This window comes from Struthio camelus, chromosome Z (assembly GCF_040807025.1).
Source record: "Struthio camelus isolate bStrCam1 chromosome Z, bStrCam1.hap1, whole genome shotgun sequence".
Lineage (NCBI taxonomy): Eukaryota > Metazoa > Chordata > Aves > Struthioniformes > Struthionidae > Struthio > Struthio camelus.
The window spans coordinates 43,886,513-43,909,145 of record NC_090982.1 but is presented as its reverse complement, the minus strand read 5'-3'; the positions used below and the strand labels follow the sequence as shown (position 1 = coordinate 43,909,145).

The 22,633-nt window shown below is 41.4% G+C and overlaps 1 long non-coding RNA gene across 3 annotated transcripts in view; it reads left to right on the top strand.

Moving 5' to 3' along the window:
- Positions 1-9,661: 9,661 nt before the first annotated feature.
- LOC138064648 (uncharacterized) overlaps positions 9,662-22,633 on the top strand; it is a 30,763-nt gene continuing 17,791 nt past the window's right edge. For 2 of the 3 annotated variants that reach the window (XR_011137882.1, XR_011137881.1), the window contains exon 1: positions 9,662-10,146. This is a non-coding gene — a long non-coding RNA (uncharacterized lncRNA). Of the gene's footprint in view, positions 10,147-10,301; positions 10,360-22,633 lie in introns of all 3 variants that reach the window. The other variant, XR_011137883.1, reaches the window with a different exon arrangement.

The window sequence follows — 22,633 nt, the reverse complement described above, 5'->3', positions numbered from 1 at the left end:
ACTTGGGGGAGAGGAGACTGGTGAGAGTGAGGGGATTCATGTGCATTGCAGGGTGCAAAAAACTTTAACTGTTACTCCCAGCAACCTCTAGAGAAGAAACCCATCATTAAAACATTGTAGCACCTAAAACTTCTTTTTCTTTTTCTTTTTTTAACTTCACAAACGCATAACCCCATCACACACGTTCATTTCTGCCAATAGACTAAAATCCCAGAGTAGTTTAACGTGAACAAATTGATTAAGAACAGCAAAAAAGCAAACATCGCTGCCCGTTCACAAACTGAACTGCTTGTGACCACAAGGATATTCTCCAGCTGCTGGCAAGATACTGCCTACGATAGCCTCCTAGCCTGGAAAATTGAGCCCTCCGTGAGATCCACGTACGTCTTTAAACTTAATATGAACAGTATATCCATTTAAGCAAGTGAAAACTCAAATTAGGTTGCTATAAATACCGCCGATCCCAGTGTCATAAGAGGGAAATTCAATTAACTCAGATTGGTCCCCAAAATCGTATTCTGAAAATGAGACAATGATGAAACACCACAGGCTTTTTTTAAATTAGGCATTCTGGCAGTAGCTCCGAGGGAAAGCTCGGCAGTGTCAGAAACCAGGAGCCCTCTCTGTTCAACCACAGCAGCTGTCAGTAAGGGCTTGCTGCAGTCACCATGAAACCTGAGCCACAGCGCAGGGGAGACTGAAACAAAATAGCCTGAAAAGAGCAGCTGTGTCTAAGGAGTTCAGCTTCAGCGCTGTTAAACTGTAAACTCCTCTTCTCCACACAGTGAGCTTTTTCTAACCTCAGGAAAGAATCTTCTAGATGCCAGAGTCACAGGCATTTTTAAAACCTCCCTGGATCGGAGAGCTCATTTATCTGTTTTGATTTTATACTAAGACTGGCCCACCAGACTTTCAAGAACTCATAGTGGTCCTCTCACTAGCAAGTGACTAAAGCAGCCCTCTCACTGACCATTACTGAGACAACATTTGACCTTGTCCGTGTGTGTGTGTGTGTGTGTGTAAAAAAAACATGCAATATATATCTATCAAGGCTTTGCTTACAGTGCAAGCTAAACCATCTTATAGTCCATTTCTCTCCTCTGTTACACAGGGGAGAGTGAAGGACTCTCCTAAAACATTGCCTCTCCCTAACAACGGTGAACCCAGAAATCTATTAATATTGACAAGTTCACAGCCTTTTTTCCGTGTGTTGCCACTACATATTTTTTCTAAGACCCCCCAACACAAATCCTTCACAGAAGTTTCCAGATACATAATTAATACAAACAGGATCCTTTGGTACGTAGACCCTAATACTGGCTTTTAAGTACCAGAAAACAACCCACTTCTATAAAAACTTGTACAAAATCTAAACCAAGGGGAAAGAAGAAAGCAGACAAGAACTCCATGACAGGATCTCTGCAGAGATGCAATGCATCCAGACTCCAGGAACAGCTGTCTGAGAGCAGAAGACACTTTCTGCATGGTATCTGGCTCATCTACCATAGCTTCCCTGTTCTGTATGTGCTGTCAGATATGGCACAAGAGGAGATGCATATTCAGTTAAAAAACAACACACGCACACACACAGAGTATAAACCCATTTAGAGCCCAAAGACCAGGCCTTTGCACAGATACCAGAAAGTACACGGGTACACAAGGGCTGCACAGCTTCTATAATATTTGCAATAAGTGAGGTTACTTATGGGTGGGTAGAGCAAATAGCAGTCTTCGGCCCACCTCCAATTCAGAGCTTTAGAACAGCGTAGCACTCACAGGAGGTTTAAATAAACCACAGCAAGTCTACTTAGCGACAGGCACATTAGTCCTTCCTCTACCCTTACCCAGCTCTGAATACAAACAGCTCAAGCAAAGGAGCAAAGAAACATGGTGAGGGGGCTTCACTCCCTTCCAGCACACATCTCAAACTCCCCAGCTCTCTCACCCGTGTGCCAGGATTGGGGAACTGGATTGAATCTGCAATGCTGTTCAGAGAAGAGGTTTTCTCACTGTCGCCCTGCCTTGCAGTCTCATCCCTTGTCATTTACCACAACAGAGGAGGCAGGACAAGGGTGACTTCACTGACGTTAGGGCTGCATCCGCTCCTGGGTAGGAAGATAAGAAGTTGGCATTTGGACAGGTCTGTCACAACCCTGCCTTGGTTTGTCACAGCGTCCAAGACTAAAAAAATTCAGCATCAAATAATACTAGATAGCATATTAACAAAGGAAAAAAGGAGGAATATTTTTTTCCTTACCTCTGCAAATCATATCCAGTTTCATCCTCACGAAGATAGAGCTGCCAGCGTAATACGCTCTCAAAATCTGACCTTTCTACTCTAGAGTCATTTCAGTACTACATCAGGTCAAGAGGGGAGAAGAGGAGCGAGGCAAGTCAAACACGGGAGCTCATCCTGGAAACTGTCAAGCTAATTTGACTGACACAGTCCTTGCCTCCATAACCTAAGTGATATTTTCCCCATTTATAACGCTTTCCGTCCGAACACATTTTACCCAACATCGCACTTATCTAACATGTGGGCATCTCAAGCTGATGTGGTAACACACAGTTACGGTGATAGTACAGCATCAGGGTCCAGCCTTAGCCTTTTGAGAGAGTCGTTTCCCTCCGAGGCTCAAAATTGCCACAGACCTTTGGTGTGCCTCCACAAAGCCTCCATCCCTGTTACTGTGTCCCTCCCTATCCCTTGCTAGGCTACAAGAAGTGCTGGGAGGCAGCTTGGGAGGGAAGGATTCAGAGGCGAAGGTGTACACTGCTGCCACTCTCATTTTTGCAACTCCAGAGCTGAATCAGCAGGAAGGGGAGCAGGGCTCAGTTGGCAGCCCCCTACTAAAGGCAAGCAGTCAGTCAAGACAGGGCTAAGAGTTTTCTATTTCTACTGTTTCCTGTGGTTGCAATGCCCTCCTGAGAGGGGCAGGTCTCAAGAATGTCATTCCACAAGAGATGCCTGTTCTGCTCAATGGCATTTGAGTATCTGAAGCAAACAAACATTATTAGCATGCCTGATACGCTTGCTATATGCAGGATGCTTTCTGCCTCCATAATCCGCAGTGCAACGGGTTGAAAGATGAGTATATCGGAGAACCCATGAAATGACATATTACCATGAGACTGGAGCTCTGGAAATGACAGAATTAAATGAGAAAAAGCTCTTAAAAGTCATGGAGGTTGTGAGGATCCCGAGTGAGGAGCAGAGACACTGCAAGCTCTCCCTGCTGCTCCTCAGGGTTTAGCTGCCTGTGCTGAAGGTCAGCTCTGCCATGGTGCAGCCTGCGGGGAGAACATCTATGTGGTGGCAAAGAGGCGTGGACCCCTTATCGAGTGCCTCAGCCTCCCTCAGCTTGGGAGCTGCATTTAAGCTCAGGCCCTTCCCCAGGTCTTTGCCTGAGCTGTCTTGCAGGTACACTGTTCTCAGAACATACCTCGCTGACCTGGACCCACTGATGTGGCTCCTTGGCCTGACCTCGGACTCATCTCAGTGCTAGGGCTGGTGAGGGGGCCACAGGCCCCTCAGCTGTCCCTGGTCACTGTCCTCAGGCCCACTCCGCTCTCCACATTTTCGGGCTGTGGGCCTGTGCCCTTGTCTGAAGGGCCTTGCCCGTCCCACTGTCACCCTCAGCTCCCTCTGCTGCTGCTCCCTGGCCCAAGGTATCTTAAAAACAGAACTTTTGAACTAGAGAGAGATGGGTCGCATAGCAGCATCACAAACTTATCTGGAGGACGCACGGGGCTAGCACTCCCAGTTGCTTTCACACTTTCTCTCAGGAATGTCCTCCCTAAAATGTTCTCAGCAGCTGCTCTCCTGCCCACCCGTGCCCACTTTCCTTCATCGCGTTAACAAGCAGCCAGCTTGTCAGGGGCGGAAAGCAGGGCAGCCGGGTGGATTCTCTCCGCATTTATTCCTGGTTCAGCGGGGGTGGGTGTGGGGAAATCCAGGGAGAACAGCGAATTCTTCTTCTCACCCTTCCCATAAAACTGCATGTCAATCAGCCTGCACAGCCTGCGCGGAATCCCATGAGTTCTCAATTACAGAAATCAGGATGAAGTCTCAAATTATATGCACTTCAGGGCAGGGACACTCTCCGTCACATATTTGTTCAGCTCCAATGCATTGGAGCCCTAGGCACCAAATCAACTAATAATTCCAGTTCTGTTCTCAGAATGTGTCAGAAATCTCTGAAGACACTAGCTGAGAAGGGGTTGCAATCAATCCAGTGAATTAAGTGCCTATTAGGACACTTTCATTTCTTTAACTCATAAGGACTGTCTACACAGGAGAGTTGCTCTAATCCAAGGCACTTTCAAAGTGCCATTGATTTTGATCAACTCAAGTGGATCACATACTTGCTACTTTCCTATTCCCTTTCACATGGTACAATAGAAAAAGCAAACGTTACCTAACTCACAGAAGCTTAGCGGGTTTTTTTTCTTTCTTTTTTTTTTTTGTGAAAGAAGAAAAAACTCAATCCTCTCCCCCCACCCAACACTTGTATTTAGATGCTGGGAATTGTTTCTTTAAACAATTTCCACAAAAGCTTTACAAATTCATAATGTTACATTGCAAGGGCAAGTGTGGGAGTTACTTGAGCAAGTTGTCATGTATCTTTGTAGCATGTGAACCACATAGCAAAAAGGTTGCTATGGTAAGCATGCAGTTTCTTGCTTTTTAAAAATACAACACCATATTTCATAATCACACAACCTTCTGCCAGTTATGGGCATATAAATGCTGCTGGCCCTAGCAATCTCTCCTTCCAAATTCAACCTTTTTCTACCCTAAGTCCCCTAAGGAGCAGAAATTTTTACAACTCAAAACTGATTTTTAAGAGAGATTACAGGTGTTTATACCCAAGCATTGAGTTGCCCACACACACCGCTTACACTTGCTTTCCAAAAGACTTCCCATCCTTTGTTTTCCTTCAGCAAAATGCAAGCTTTCAATGACAGGCCCAGTTTAGGCTCATGTGGCCAAAATCCATTACGTTAGATGTGGTACAACAAAAGCTCTAGACGTTGCCATAAGGCTTCAAGGACTCTGGAAAATAATACAACACATGGATGAAGCTTGCTGTAATGGATGGTGCTTTTTATGTCTTGATATACTTGGCCTGACATAGCTAACTAACATAGCTATGCTAAGGCTCACTGCATGCTTGGGTTGCTTCCTAGCTAAAAGGTTACTGCAGTATTCCCTTACCGCTTTTGGTAGGGCAGACAGAAGACAACCTTTCTCAAGTTCATCTGTATACTTTGTGTTCATTCCTTAACTGGTTCTATTTTGTGCGATCTTTCTCAGATCAAAAGAGTTTTTGACAATGTTGTCAGTTTGCTGATCTATAGGAGCTCAAACCCTTCTTTCTCCTGGACCAAAGATACATCCTATGAATGTATAAAATCAGTTACAGTTTTGAGCATACTTGAGAAACTCACTGCAGAAAAGCTGTGTAAAACACCCAGAAGTGCCTTTCCTCATCACCGTCCTGAACTCTCGTACAAGCTCTTTTGACCACAAGCTGGATATCAGGCATAAGCTTTCTTTTTCCAGATTACCTAGCGTGATAAGCAAGAGTTATTCCCCAGGGGTTTTCAAGCCATCACTGTGATTCTAGAACAAGCAGACTTTGGTATTGAACCTGTCCCAAAACTGCGCAGATACAAAACGATCTTCCTAGGAGGAGCTGTAGTCATCACGAGGACTTTGCAGGACGGCACATTTCAGCATCAGGCAAATTCACAGACAGATAAGATTAGATCTTAAAAAAATAGCAGTGCCAGCAAATTCTCATCTTTGTTAATATTGCTGAGCATGGTTATTACACAGTCTTCTCAAAACTGTTCTCAAAACCTTTGTTGCAAGCTAAGGTCAACTGAGTGGCTGCAGAACTTTATAATATTGAAGTGTTGCCGTTTCCCACTAATTAGCCCAAAGTTGTTGGTGGTAAGGCATGAGATAACTAGAACAAATAGCATTAAAACTGTTGACAAAGTTTATTGAATATGCTAATATAGCAGAGTTGAATACAGCATGAAATGTCTGAAGGAAACAAGAAGCTCGTCTCTCCTATTCCTCACCCCATCCTTTAAAGGAACAGAGACAGGTCAGAGTCAAAGACTTTTTTTGCCTGTGTGCCACATAGCATGCAGAATACTGTTGCAGAGAGCAAACCATTGCTCAGGGCAACAGAGAGGCATTTCTTTCAGGAGTTTCTCCAATTTCCCTGGGTTATGCAGAGTCTCAGAATCACAGAGACTGCTTTCCTGGTCAGACTCCCAGGGAGATAAGTGCCGAAAAGATGTCTTGGGCACACCTTGGAAGCTTAGAGCAAAGAATGGGTTTCTACTTGCAAATTAGGAGGATATTTCTTCTTTAGCAAATCTGTTCCTTGAAGATATATCCTTTAACTTTTAAATGTGTCAGCACCAAACTTCTTCTCCAGCAGAAAAACAAACAAGATAAAAAACTCAAAAGCACTTTTCTCCACAGTGCTAGTGACCTACATAGCTTCTATGAGTTGTTTGAGTTCCTCACTACCCTTTCACCTTCTGTAACTATACTGCATCACCACACATTTCCAGCAGAAGCTATTTTTGCCTTTGGAGAACAGAATTCCCAAGGAGAAAGGGAATGAGAAAAGGGAAGAGCAATTATCTGACATGGTCGCAGACCAAGAACAGAAGGATGTTTTTATTTTTCAAGAGATGAAAATGCCTGCAACAGCCACTTACTCAGGCAACGCTTATCTACTTGTCTCCGCTCTCTCTCTCTCCAGTTCCAACAGATACTAAATACATTTTTCCTGCTCTTAACATTTATCATTGGAGAAGGGAACATTTGATTATAAAAACTGTTTGTAGAAATGAATAAACATAATGCAATTCTGAAGGTGCCAGAAGTCTGAGGTACATCAGTAGGACTTCATATTCATTTTCTGATTTGGTTATGCTACTAGTGTGTTTCATTTCCTCTTTTCAGCATTACCAAGAGGAAAAAGAGGAGTGACAGATTTAAGAAGGAAGACTGACTCAGGCTCAGCTAATAAGGGAGGGAAAAATAACTATTAGCTGAAAGACAGACCTAGCCTTGGGGGTTTTCGCTTGACTTTTAACATTTTTTTCTGCAGTCATCCGGAAAAGGTACAAACAAGGCACTCAGAGGCACTTCAGTAACGCTCCCTGCACATTACTCAAGGAGAACAGTGTTTTGATATTGAGTAACTTCCTTACTTACCTATGAGTACTTTCAACCAAACATTTTCTTTCATAACTGTGATAGTAAGGATCTACTTCTGCTCCTCCTTCTCACTAACACACAAGGCTGGTCTCATTTCTGTTCCTATTTCCCTCCAATTACTCTGATGTGCCACAGCAGATCTGCCTCTGCACTTCAGCACCTGACAGCACTGCAAGATGGGAGTAACTTATGTACGCTGAATTTGAAAGAACAGCAAACTCGTGACTGAAAGCCAGTGTGAGCGAGTGCAAAGATTTAAGGTTCGTGCAGGCCTACTTTTGGTCTTCTGCTTTGTGCAGGGAAGCCCAGGCTCATGCCTCATGGAAATAATCTGTCCTTAGCACTTGGCAATACCCATCCTCATGCTGGGTTTCATCAGCTCAGCAAGAAACAGTCCCCAGCTCCTGGGTCATTATCATACATTTCTACAAACAAGTCTTTGGCATGCGCTCTGGGGTATGGATTCACCCTCTGTGGAGATTAGCACTGGAGTTTGCCCATTTCAATCTAAAAATCTCTCCCCCATCCAATCTTTTAACATATTAAGGTCACACTTTCATCTCAGTGTGAAAAAACAGAAGGAATGAGTCAAACAAAACACTTGCACTCTAGTCTGAGCTGAAACATTTTTTAAGATTTATCATTGTCCCAGATGTTAGAGCAGAAACGTTGCCTTCACTTTCAAAAATCCATCCTCATTTCTGACATCTTTCTCTATACTTACTTGCATACTTTCAGAACTGGAGTTTGAAATATAAATGCAAGAGCTCTAAATAAGAATCCAACATTTCAGGGTATTTCCTGCTCCACTCCTTCAGAGGTATGAACATTAACGGCCTTTTGTGGGCCTAGGCTTCTCTAAGGCTAGGAAGCTACTTACTTTATGAGCATAAATTTTCGATCCCGCTCTGAACTGTGTTTTTAGTATGGTTGTCTACATAAGATGTATGAATAGCTCAAATAAAGTAATTTCTTATACTCTTGGGATGCAGTCATCATTGTGCAAAGACCACACACGATACGTTAGATTCAAGGCTTCCTGCATGACATCATCCTGAATCATCCTTTTAGATTAATGGATCACAAAAAGTTTGAAGTCTCACACTTAACTGAGAGAAGGAAAAAAAAACTACCACAAGGCAGGAATGAAAAATTCAGGCGAGCCAATGAATTAGAGACCATTCATTTTCCAACCACAGGAAAGATCAAAGTCACACCACCTCTGTTATACACACAGGCTACAATCTCACCAGAGGAGCTTCTTTGTTATCTCTTTCAAGGCAAGGTAAACTGTGGGCATAAATATCAGGCATGGTAGAAGGGATCTGGAAAGGACTGTAGCAGCACCAATCCCTGGTGAAACAAGGAGGCTAACGTTGCGCTTCTATGAACATGGCGCCTCCAGCTCTCTAATTCCTGGCACCAGACCAGAAGTCACTGCAGTGTGATGCTCTGCTCTGGTATAAACTAACTTTGGGAGGTCACGTTCTCATCAGAAAGATCAATCCAGATTTGTCTAAGCAGGCTTCATGCTAATTTTATGTTGGCTGACGGAAGATGGATAAGATTGTGTCTTGTCTGTGTTCTTTACCACATCCTTTGGCTAGTTCTACAGAAGCACGATCACATGCCATGCAAGACAACTCAGATCAGTATCACTGAGCGACTCAGTACTGCACTGATCTAGTTTTACAATTGTGGAAGCAGCCGCTAAACGCAGCCAAGAAGTTTACAAGACAATGCACCTTCTACTCCTGAATAAATTCTGTTCTACATGGAGCATGTTAAATGTTACTGGAAAGTAAACAATTCCATCCTCTTAGTCAAGTATTTCTCGGTAGGTTTTTGTTTTCTAACTATACCTGTTATTTTCTCTCGGGTCTTTTGCGTTAGTGTTAGTTAACACAAGACTGCATTATTTATACACACAGGAACATGACATCAGCTCCATAGGCTTAACATCTCTTTAAATTCAGTATTTGCCACGCAGTCAGTGCACCAACAGGCTCAAATGCTTATCCCATACACCCTGAGCATTTAGCTGCCCGAGTCGTAGGTCAGCTCTGCCATGGTGCAGCCTTGGATCAGACTGCTGGGAAAACAGCTAGGCTGTGGGAAAGAGCTGAGAGATGCCTCAGCAAGCCTCTCTCTAGTGGCTGGCGTGGTGGCCACAGGCCCCTCAGACACCCCTGGGCACATTCCTTGGTGCTGCTCTGCTCTCCTCGTTCAGGGGCTGGGCACCTGTGCCCTCATCGGGGAGAGCCTGCCTGCCCTGCTGTCGCCCTTGGCTCCCAGCTCTGCTGCTGCTTCCTGACAATATCATAGATCTGTCAATCTTCTGTTCCGTCCCAGCGTAAACCAGTGCCTCTGGGTTTGTTTGAACTATTTTCAGCTTTTAGATCATGTCCTTCCCTTGCCCTTTTTAATCTATATTCCTGGAGTCTTAGGGGAGATTGTCGTCTTCGTTATAAAGTTCCCTGTCAATTAGAATTTTGCACTACTTACAACAGTAAGTAGTAGTAGACTTTGGCAAGTTAGTTTTTTCTATTTAGGGACATCAAGTAACAAAACAGACTCACATGAAAACTACCCTGTCCCCCCATTGGGCACTGAAAACCATCCAGAGACAAGCACAACCACATGCTTCCCAGTTCATTTTGTTCCTAACTGGATACTGGACTCCTGGATTTCTCCTGCACCACGCTGAACAATTTTGACAGTTTTTAAAGTCTTCACAGATGACAACTTACCTTCGGATGTTATGACCTTTAGCATATCTTACATATAGATATCGAAAAGGAAGATGGTAGTCACGAGAACCTGAAATGGCTGCGTTTCGCCAGCGCTGCAGCCTGGCAGCGAGCACCAAACTCCATGGCATCTTTCAGCATGAGGTAGGTCTCTTCAGTTACAAATGAATACGTAGTGCTTCCAGTAATTTCTCACAATACTTAAATATTTCTTCTAATGTTTTATCACCATCTGTTATGTGCTTACTGTTCATTCTGCTGCAACCATATCACCTCTACCATTGACCTTGTCCTCTAAGGTACTTGGTAGCCTCAAGACGAGTCAGTACTTGAAAGAAGAGCCAAGGGCTGCAGAAGGTAATACTAACTAATTCTTGTGTGTCATGCCAAGAGCCAAGACTGCACAACAAATATCATCACTATGAATCCTAAATAAGATACCCTAGTAATTTGTTAAGGCTCTACCATACTGTCTAAACAGAGTACTGTTAACCTTGATCATTTAGAACATTCTGTTTGTTTTGTATCCTTTGTGCTCTTTAGTCACAAAATCCTCTTAATCTTCTTTACTAAAAGCTGCTGTACACGTTCAGGACCCCAAGGTGGCTATATTATAGTCATGATTAATTCCTACGTATATTTTTAAGATTTTTCGGATTCTTTATGAAATGTATCACACCTTGTACTGAGTAGTATAACTACCTCCTTCAAAGGGATTTAGCACAGCAGCGATTGTAGCTCTGACTTGCTCACCGTGATGTAAAGCAACATACAATTCAGTTATGGAAGTTTTTTTTCCTTGAGAAGTCCTACAAGCCAGTGTTTATTTTGCGTTCATTCTTGAAGTTATGAAAACTGCTGGGCATCTTCGGAGTGCATATGATATTTGTGATATAATAGCATTTTTAGATTACAATCCACCTGGAGTGAAGAGAGTTACCCTCTCCATCACCCCTTTTGGGAAGGACAGTGGCCAAACAAATGGCACAGGAGAGCTCTCCAGAACAGAAAACATTCTTCCTTTTTCTTTTGTTTGGCCTATTACATAACACTTTCTAGCACACATGGGAGTTTAAGTTCTTTTAGGCTCACCATGCAGACACACAGTAAGAAACAGTAGTGCTGAAGTTCAGGATGCAGCCTTTGAGCACTGGAATTTCACGGTTCATCCTTGCTTATGGCTCAGCAGTCATACAGGGATTGTAGGAAGGCCTGAAAAAACTTCATCTTGACACTTGCCAGTAACAGTATGACAAACATCAAGAATGTGTCAGTACCCAAGACAAAAATATAAACCTTTTCCCGTTTACAACTGCAAAGGCAAGGAGACTTCTATTTTTTGAATCAACTTTTAGGCATTCCCTACACTTTAAACAAGTACTTCTGATACAAACAATGCATTTTGTAACAGTTAAGAGGCAATTTTTTAAAACTTTCACATTCAAAGGAAGCACTATGAAAGCTGTTAGAGAATTAACCTGTCAGCTATATACTATACTTTATGCAATGACTATAAATACTAATTGTGACTACTCTATGTTACTATTTTTAGTATGCCCTCTATAAATAAAAAACACCTGGCCTTTAGGAGTGAATTAAGCTAAGCAATAATTCCTACCATCTCCAAGAATGTGATACTGTGTGTTAGCTGAATACTGGAGCAAGAATAACAAGCTCACACTATTCAATGCTATTTCCACTAGTTCACAAGTGGAATACCTCTGTCAAAGTGGCACATTCCTTGCCTCAGCCATCCAAAGAGACTCCCACTGAATAGGCCACATATTTCAGGGTAACACTTCCCTATCAGATCAATTCCAAATCAAAGGGGTACGGACCTTATTTACCAATTGCCCTGCATTATGTATGTATAAGGTGAGCCACAGGCATAGACAGTACATCCTGAACTGTTCCTAAGTTTTCAAATCATCATAAATTGCAGACTGAGGAATAATAATACACGCTATAACCTGACAGCACTTTAGAGCTATTCAGCTCCCTCCTTGCCTCATTACTGGTAAGAGCCAGATGCCAAAGCACATAATCTCAGCACACGAAAAAATACATGTAAAACGCTACCTTCCTTGCTCTTCAGCTCAGATGAAATGCAAGGATGACAGGCCTCCTGACATGCAATTAAGCAGCAGGCTACAGAACTGCAATTTATAAAACAACACAGCTAAATCCAGCACCCTGTGTATGATGCAAGGTACTCATATACCTACCAAATAAATGACCTGGTTTGCTGGACCATCTAGCTCTTCTTACTCCCTTCATCTCCTACCCCTTCTCAGCATCCTCTCCCCTAAGCGTCAAGGTCCTCAACTCTCATCTATATCTTCCCTTGTGCAAGCTGGCTTTCAGACCACAAATCAAGGTCTTGAAGGCTGCTCCTTCATACTCTTTCTGAGGGGTCATGTCTTCACATTGGACACTTGCCTGATGTGACTCATACTGGTCGTAAGCTGCAGCCAGTTGCAGACAGCACTTCCTCGTGTTGCAGTCGATTCCAGCTCGCTCTCCCCTTTGCTGACCTTCTCCTCTGCCCCATACACTAGCTACTACTTTCCGTCACATTGCCTAGTTGAATGACAAATTAACTCAAATTTTACTTCACTTGAAATTTGCTGTTTCAGAAGGGCTTATGTGTGCAAAAATGTTTTTTCCCTGCCCTGCTGTATCATCTGGTTGAGCTGATTACTTTGAGGCTGTACTTCCATAGCTGTTGCCCACTTTACTTGTTCATGTTCCCCTCACCCCACTCCACCGCTTCAGGGACCTCACAGGTCTCAGGAAAGAGCTGCCTTGCAATTCAAAGTGCTCACCTAGATTCCAGTGGGTTTAGGGGGAAATAGTAGCTCTGATAGCCCTTTCCCCCAGATGTAAAGATTTCAACTCTTTCGTAGGGAACCAACTCAAGAATTCATTTTGAGGGCTGTAGACAGACCAAACTGGTAACCTTAGTCATGGCACAAAGTTCCCTAGTGTCCCTGTATTTCCGTTGCTCACTCCTCTAGCTTATGTCTCCTAAGCCTGATTCCAGGGCCAAAAACCATCACAACATTCCACTGCAGAGCTCCAAGGCGTATCCCTAAAGATACAGGCTCCAATCCCAATATTACTCCTTACTAAATCTCAACAATAGCTGTATTTTTACTATAAAGAACTTGTGTTGTGCTGTTCCTGCTTGGAGCTCCCACGACAAACTTATAAAGACTCTGTGCATTTTGCTTAATAAAGAGATGAACGATACAACACTGTAGAGAAACAGATCACTGCTGATAAAAGCAAAGAATTCAAGTTGTTGATATTCCTGTAGGAAGAGGGCTTTTTTAAGGCTTTGTTTAAACCAGTCAGCTACAGGAAATGCTCATGAGCATCCCTGAATATCTGCAGGGTACTTCTGTTTAACTAAAGAAAAGATGAAACTCAAAGAGCATATAAACACCTGAAAAAGGGGAAACACACCAAAATTATTGAGAACTCTTCACCATGTAGAAGCCATGAGGAGAATGGGGCATCCCAAAGCAATTTTTTTTTTTTTTAAATAGGATTTTTTCCTCCCTCGTGTAAAGAGTACTGGAAGTTCTAGAGACAGGTGATCAGTGAAGAAAATATTCAGATAGCTATGTTAGTTTTGTTAAGCATATTAGTCAATTCACATACCTGCAAAAGCTGGGCAGGTAGAAAATTCTGATTTTCAAAACAGTAATCTTAATTGGCTAGTTCTGGAAGATCTAACACACTGAAACCAAAATGAGAAGAGAGAATGCTGTAAAATAAGTGAAAAGCATATAGGCATGAAATTGTTTACACTTGCTACCCACAATAAGAACTCTTTTCTCAATAAGGCGGGAGGAGGAAGATAGTGACAAAGCCAGAAGAACCTGGGCAGTAAAGCACTTAAAAGATTTATTGTAGCAGCAATGGAAAATTGCAAGTACATGCATGTGCAAGGCCATATGGTAGCATAAAAGGAGTAGCACAATTTTGGCTTCCATATGGAGGAAAGGAAGTTACAGACTGTCTCTAAGCAGCTTTACTGCGGTTGTATGTGAAATAAAGCATTTATCTTTAGAATGCTCCCTAACAGGAAAATAGAGGCAAATTAGGGCAATTAAGAAAAATATACTATCCATATACAAACAAAAATTTGGAACCTAAAGGGACAGATTTGCAAAGAACTATGAGGAAACTTGGTCTAACAGAAAAAATGAGAAAGAATTGCTAGCCTAGAAGTATACATGCCTGGTTTAGATGACAAGGGAAGAAAGTCAGATATACTGCCAAAAAAGCACATTCTTCAACACTTTCCTTCCGCTCTCCTCCAGAAGGTCCTACTGTACCATAATGGAGAAGCACCCCAGATTTCAGTCCTGTACTATCATTTTCATGGCAGCTGCCGTGGTGAAGAGCACAGGACAGGGCACTCAGGCAGGGAGGCAGAACAGGGAAAACACATAACTTGGCTTTGCCTCAACTGTCCCACAGGTAAGTTGCATTCCCAGGCCCGAGACATCCACTCCTGTATGCTTCCTCCATACTCTCTCTTATTTGTGCAGACTGCTCCTTCTCTTCAATATGTCTACCACAAGCATCTTCCATCCAGCAGCTCAGGGTGGGGAACCTGTGGGAAAACATGCAGGTGCACACACATACCTCAAGAGATTCAGGAAATACCATGTTACTCTTAATAATTTTGAAAAGTGGACTGGACTGTAGCTGACTTTCAACTGTAACATCTTCTATGCAAAAAATAGCATGCTTCTGTGCATCTCTGGGAGAAGGTTTTCCTTGTCTACTCTTATTCTTTAGACAGTGAAGGATAGGACTACAGGAGTGAAAAGGGATGGCATGAATATCAAGAATCACGTAGTGGTATAACAGCAACGTGGGATCCTATGTTTGGGGATTTTAAATTAGGCTGTACAAAGCCCTACATGTACACTATTGAAAAAAGTAAAAGACAAACCTGTTACTACATAACCAGTATCCTGATGCTGTTTTGAAGTGCTTCAGGGAATTCACCGGGGAATTGAAAGAAACCCCCTAATATGGGAAGAGGTCATTAGAGACAAATCCAAAGGTCATGACCTTTTATGTTCTGAGTTTCAAGACAAAATGGCCAGAGCACTAATTATTTTATTAAAAAGTAAAATCCTGAAGCAAACAAGTAAATTTGAAGCTTCATTTATGTATGATGAAAAGGGAATGACTAGCTTGTTAAAAATTATGCCCTAATTAAAGCTGAGAGTCATACCCTCAATAGTTTTAAAGGTTAGACCTGAGATGAGATCATTGTCCTCGGAGTCAGCGGGTGAGCCCACACCAGCCTCAGCAAGGCCAATCTTTCACCCTGTTGAGTTGCCAGCACAACCTGCCTATCAAGCCTAGCTGCATTGAGAACCCCTCAGCATTAGGTTTCTGAGGTATTTTCTACTCAAGAACATTGCCCTGAGTGAATAACTATGCCACTCCCTTACTAAAAACCACAGTATCAATTAGGAGCTTTTGCCATTCCACCATTAGCACTCATCTTTATACTTAGTAACACTTTGCAGTATAGCTTCTTCATCTTCTCTTCCTTCAAGACTGTATCACACCTATAACTGTTTTTTGGAAAGCAAAACCCAAAATCTTGCATCTATTACTCTTAAGAACAATTTCCAGCATGCACCCATAGTTACTGGCATCTTATTTGTTACCTAAAGGAAAGCATGAACTTTACCGGCCCCCACTTTGCTCTCTCCCCTATGTGAGCCTCGTTAGCTCAGCAGGCTGCACAGGCTGGCACAGGAACCTGCCTGCAGCACTGCCTGGTGAAACGTGGCCCTGGGACGGCAGAGCCCATGCCTGCAATCTCAATGCCTCAAAACCTTCAGTCTTTCTGTATATGGAGGAACTGTATCCAGTATCATTCATACCATACCAAGAAAACCACTTACTTCCAACTCGTACATAGATTATACAAGATTGTAAAGCATGAGTGGCAGACTTCTGAATACTATAAAAGGATATCACAAGCTTTCTGTAGTTTAGATACATCAGTTTGACTTAATTTGTTCCAAAGATCTAGTGGATACCCACACAAAACCTAAAAGTTCAAGCAAGTGGGTTATTACTAGTTTCAATACCCATTTTAATATTTACTTAGGAAAAAGGGTTTTTTTGGCCAATATTTTTCAGTCAGTTTATTTTCCTCTTTTACATTTCTGCCAGGAACTGGAGGAGGAAGAGCAGGCTTTGAAATTTGTATTTAAACAACATTAGGCAGTCCTGCACTTCACCAAGTAGATGTACTGCTCCTCTTGTATCAAGTTCACCGCTCTAGTTCAATTGACCTACTATAGTCAAATTGACCGTGCAGTACAGTTGCGTATTTAATTTTCCCTGGAAGATCCACTTAACTACAGCCAATGTGGATGACTTCAACTGGACCTCAACTGCCAGGGTCTAGTTCCTCTCAACAGGAATTCAACAGACCTTGAGAAGCAACAGCTGAGCCTTGAGCAGAGCAAGTCAAGGTTCCTAAATCGATTCGTATTGCTAGCACAGAGACAGGATGAAAACTCATCTCCCTCCACACACATACTTTGTTCTTGAGGTTTTTTGCCAGAAGCCTAAATACCATTTAAAGATATCGGAAGATCTTAGTTGTCAACTAGTTATGATAATAAACTGGACAAACAGTAAATAAACTAAACATCTGGAGAACTAAATCAGACACAAACTCAGGAAGCTGCATTTTCAAAAACAGTCATTTCTGTTGCATGGCTACTACTGAACAGTAGCGAAGGACTAGCTTAGCATTTATAACATTTTGTATTTATTAATTTTTACTTTTACATTGTACATTGGAAAGGAGCAAGGAACCAGTAGACTGAGGCACTCTAAACATAAGATTCAGAAAAGTCTGGATTGCAATAAATTAAGGGAAAAGGAATATATATATTTTTAAAAGAGTTCTTACTGAAGAGAAACAAGGTGACCTTAAAGCCAAAAGTTTTTTCTCTTCTTTAAGAAGTCACACAGACCTCTCAAAACAAGGTTTCAGGGAAGTGTTAGAGAATCTCAAGAAGCCTCAATTATTAGACGTTCTCTAAACAGAATTCTTCCTGCAGGCAGACATACAAGATTCTTCTGTCCTCAGGACAAAAAGCCTCTCCTGTTCTTACCAGCACATATTATTTTGATAATCTCATTAATAGGAGTTAAGAGCTAAGATAAGGCAAAGAGTTTTCATTTTGTTAGCCAGTAGGTAAGAGAAACACATTTTCCAAAATCTCCACTTAGGTTTGTATTTATCTAGTAAACCATAACCTTCTATTCAGACAAAATAGATTAATAAATTAGGTATTTTCCCTCTCTAAAATGTGAAGTAACATGAAATTAAAAGGAATCTATTTTTCTTTTGCTATTGTGGTGTTATGACTTTAAATCAAGCTCTCATCTATCAAAATTTTGCTGCCTAGGATGTAAACAATAATTGAGTGTATCAAAAGACCAACATTATAAAGCTAGTTTAAAATTAGAATAAAATTCTTTCACCCACCTCAGAAAAAAAAAGCAAAATGCTCCTCAAGGCCACAGAAGTTTCCAACTCCAGCATAGGACACACAACGTGAAACCTGTGGAAGTTAATCATGTTTAACCAGGTGGCTGTTGTGTTGAGCAGCTCCATTAACCACAGCTGCTAGGAGTTAAGTGTTATTTTAAACAGCCACAACCCAATTAAGTTTCTGGAGCTCAAATTTGCAGCCGTTCACTGAGAAAGGGAAAAAATACGTGGTCCTACTCTTACTCCAGAAAATAAAATGTTATTCTTATTTCCATAAGAAAGGAAAAATGTTTCCAGTGTTGAACAGTATCATAACAGAGGCCTACATGTAAAAAAACAGAAGTAGATGAGGTCAGTTTTTGATCCAGAAGTCTGCCCCATGATACAGCTGAGCTGAACAATTTTCTATCTCCTTGTGTGAAAGCATCTTTTGCACTTGGGGTGGTTAAATAAAATATATGAAATACAATTTGTTGCCATACAGAAGTGTGCTTATACTTTGAGAGGATCACAGATATTTATGCATTGCTGAAAAGAAGCAGCCACAGACTAGCCCTTGCTTTTGCCGCCAGTTTTGCCTCACAGATCTGGGAAGGAGGAGGGGATGAGAGGAATAAAGCAGTCTTGCCTCTACAGTTAATTAGCACATCCTCAGCACTGCTTTTCACTCGCACACAGTCGTACGCTTCCAAGCTCTTCTGGTTGCAAGAGATTACCAGTATACATAGGTGCTTGGCTGTCTTCCGTTTTACCAAGGAATACGCTTGCCAATAAGCCGATGGCTACAAGAGGGCTATATATTATAAACAGTGAGAATTTCTTGACAGCTTATGCATCAGGGCATAGCAGAGCAGGTGATCTATGTACCTTTGGTGATATGATAGTATGCCAATGTCCAGGTAGAAACTGATAAAGACTCTATATCTGAAACAGCCGAAAAACAATCGCTGATCTGATACTGCAAGTAAGTTCCAAGAGTGTATGGTACACGCACAAACGGAAATAAAACTGCACATTTTGTACTCAATTAATTTCTAAAATGACTTTTGGAACACTTAAACAATAATTCACTGTAATTTTAAAAAGGTCTTGAGATTAATCCTATTACTGCACACTCAGCAAATTTAAAAAGCAATATTGCCAATGATAGCCATGACGTTTAAATACAGTTTCAAAGAAAATGAATGATTGTACAAAAGTACTATCTTCATAACAAAAGCTCTAAAAAACAGCCTAATTTAAAATCTATATATTTAATGCAGAAAAATCACTACCATCCTTCACTTATCTCTTGGGAGGGGAAAAGAAGAACTAAAACATCAGCCAGATAGTCTCAAAGTCTTCCTTTTCAAAGACTTCTTTTTGTATTATTCAAAAATATAATTTCATCTTAGTTATGCATGCCCTTGATGGGAGGAAGTCCTTTAACGTATGCCCGTATCCTGCCAACTCATAGCTGGTAGCAGAGAGATATCGTGCTGGTGATACTCTGCAGGTGACACTCTGCAGTGTGAGCATGTTGCATTCTCCCGGTCTGCATGAGAAATGAGAAAAAGGCTACGGGCTGTGCAATATTTTCCTTGATGATGTTACTAAATAGTTTCCATTAGACAGCTAGCATCTGCAGGATGTTTGGCCCTGGTTTTGCTTTAATTGTTCCCAAAGGAGAAAGGCTTCAAGGTATTTCAACTGTGAATCATATTTGAAAGATTATACTTTTGACATGGGGACATATGCCACTGTTCTTCACAGAACTACTGGTCATTTGCTTTCAAAAACTGTTAATTGAGAGAGGCTAAGAAGGCAGGGCTTCCAAACATAGAAATTTTCCTTGAGAGAGATATGGTTCACAGTGTTTAACTCGTTCTTTGAAGTTTCACTTGAACTTTGGACATTGTAAGTCTCACTGCACTCTTTTTCACCTCAAGGACAGTGAATTATTCTTTGTGTAGTGACTGCAGGATGTCACTCTTTCATCTTTTTTCCGATTTTTTCTCTCTCTCAGGCCAGAGATCCCGATGACTCCTGCCTGCTGCAAAACAAGCCCATCTTCCTTCCTTCAGTACCTTTTTCTCTTTGAGGTGGCTTCCCCAAAGCTATGCCTCCCTTTGTAGGGGACATTTAAACCCACCACCAGCAGCAGTGGGATTCCCAAGCTACTGAACCAAGACTCTCGGAGGCTGTGCTGCAAAGGCGTGGGACAGTGGGATTCAGAAAGACAGAGAGCAGCAGCAGCAGCCACGCAAAGCCAGAGCTGTGCTGAAAAGGAGATGTAGCATCTGGGCTTTGCATTGTGCAAGGCACCAAAAACATGCATGCAATTTTTCTAAACCAAGTGCAAAAATTTGATACAAATATAAACCATTTTGTTTTCCTTAGAAATAAAATGAAGGGGTTCCCTTGCCTGTAAGTGTTACACTGATATCAAATCCTGTTATCTGGATATGTAATAGGCTGGATCGTAAGGTGACATATGTCAGTGTCATGCCCTTGGTATCTATATAGTAATGTCAGTCTGCACGGGCTGACAATTTGACTTTTCAGCCTCTTTCTCAGGAGAGAACTGTGGAAGGGGCTTCTGGTGCCTAACTCCTTTTGGTCTCAAACACATTATGACTGGAAGGGACAGATTTGACAACAACAGTAAAGGAGCCACATAAACCTCTTTATATGATTAGGAAATAGTGTCTGGACTTGCTTTGTGTCCTGCTGCTGCTGCTGCTAGAGGACTCTGGTACATTTCCATTGCTATTTCAGGATGCTGTACTTATTTTTTAAGTGCTTAGATACCGTTGTAACTGTGACTGTATCAGCTCCTAGAGAGACACACAGAGGGACAGATTGCCCATATGTTTTATCTTATAATCTGCTGGTTGATTCTATCCAACCCTGGTCACAGTTTGACTGCTTTGTGAATTTTGAAGTAAATCTGACTTTGTAACTGCCATATGAATAACTGGACCCTACCATCACTACATTCTTTTCTAGATGCAGTTAGTGAGAAAAAGAATAACACTCTATAATTTTCTCAGCAAACAAATAGGAATAGTATTGCATCTTATCCAGAAATGAAAACATGCAATATATTTATCCACAGGATATAGTTATCTGTTTTAAAATAAAGCTGTATTATAAAGAAGAGCACATTAAATGTTCTTAATAAGTTTCTTCATTATTACTTCAAAGGAATCATTCAGCTGAGTCAGTGCTGAGTCAAAGCCTAACTATTAACTGTAACAATATAAAAATATTCAAGCAGGTCATATGGATGATAACAATTACAGATTATAATAATTACATTTCTACAAAAGACAGAATATGATAACAGTGAATTCATATTTATCAGTAAACTATAGGCATTATCAAAGAAATGGGTCAAAAGTTTGGTTTGTCATAAAATTCTTAACATTTTATAATTAAAAGGTCAGAACTTCAGTAATTCTGCATGCCCATTTTTTTTGCTTTGGCATTAGAATATCACTGAACAGGCTTTCATGCACTTCAGCTGAATGCTCAGAATATATCAAAACATACAAAACCTCTGCTATAATCCTGCTACGCACTGTTGGTTGAGTACAGGCCATTAATGTCAAATGCCCTTAAAAAATGTAAAAAGCACTTTGGTGGAACATTCGTACCTTATACAACATACCTATCCACTTTGGAAGTAGTTCTTACCCACTTCTACCTGTATTAAGTAATCCCAGATTGCACTGCAGCATTACGTAGGAATTTATTAGGATACGTAGGATTAGATTACACTGTGCTTGGCATGGTAAAACACACATGCAGAAAGTATCTCTGCCCTAAACACTTTTTAAAACTAACTATTTTTTTTCACTATTCTGATGGGCAAAGTGGTCAGTTATTCCCTAGATCTAGTCAGCTGAGAATTACTTAGATTGAGAGAACGGAGATGAAATGAAAACAGTATAGAGGAATACAATTACGAGGTATTAGCTCCACTGAAACGGGGAGAAGAGCATGACACATACGAGGGACAATTTCTGACATTTCATTACCTTGCGTGGGAAACACTCTCACAGGGGATACAGTAGAACTTCAAAGCTAAACAAAACACAGTGCTGGATAACCTGTTGTGCAGAGTCAGGTGTGGCACAGGCTAGCAGGCAAAAGGGATACTCTAATGTTGTAGGTCCTTTCCATCTCTAGAGCCTCTGGGTTCTTTACTGTAACGCTTTTCTATTCAGCAGCAAAAACAGGCAGTGCACGCTAGCCAGTAAATTCAGTCTTGCTGTTACACACAGACACAGACAGGCTGTTAGGCTCTTTCCAAGAGAAAGATATCAACACTGTAGTGAAATTACGAGCGCTTAAATACGACTCACTCCACAACTAAAAGGTGACACTAGAAAAGAGGCTCTCAACTGTATTTAGTGATAAGTCATACAACTAGCATGTTGCTTAAAGAAATCGCTCAGGATGGCAGAGGTATAGTTTGAAGCTCTGAAACTGTACCCAAATGTCGAGAAACAATCTTTTCTTGGGACTGCCATACAGCTGTTCTCTGGGAAGTGAGATGAAAGAGAATGAGTATTCTCAGGACAAAACCTTTCACCAGCTATTTCTATTTAATGACGTTCGCCAGATGACAAACATATTTAAATTAGTATTTGGAAATTAAAGATTGTCCTTGTTTACTGCTGAAACAATAGTGATATAACTACTTACTCATTAATACTGTCTACATTAGTCATGATTCATGAGAGACCTCCGTATGTCTTCGACATAATAGGGACAACAGGTACGTTTTTGAACTCTTCATTTCTGTAATGGAAGACATCCAAAAATTGAGCAAGAAGTAATGGATCACTATTCTCAGTCCTCTCTGTGAGGGACTAAAATTTCTGTATTTCACAGATGGAGATATGGAAGCAAAGAATGATTAAATGGAGTTGTTAAACCTGGGGCAACACCTACCTTTAGAGAGACTCAGTGGACAGGTCACTGTTTCCGATGGTCCTCAGATAGTGTGCCAGGCTTGGAGGATAAAGGACTGAAGAAATAAAAAAAAGAAATCATACTAATTATAGGAAACAATTCTATTGCAGA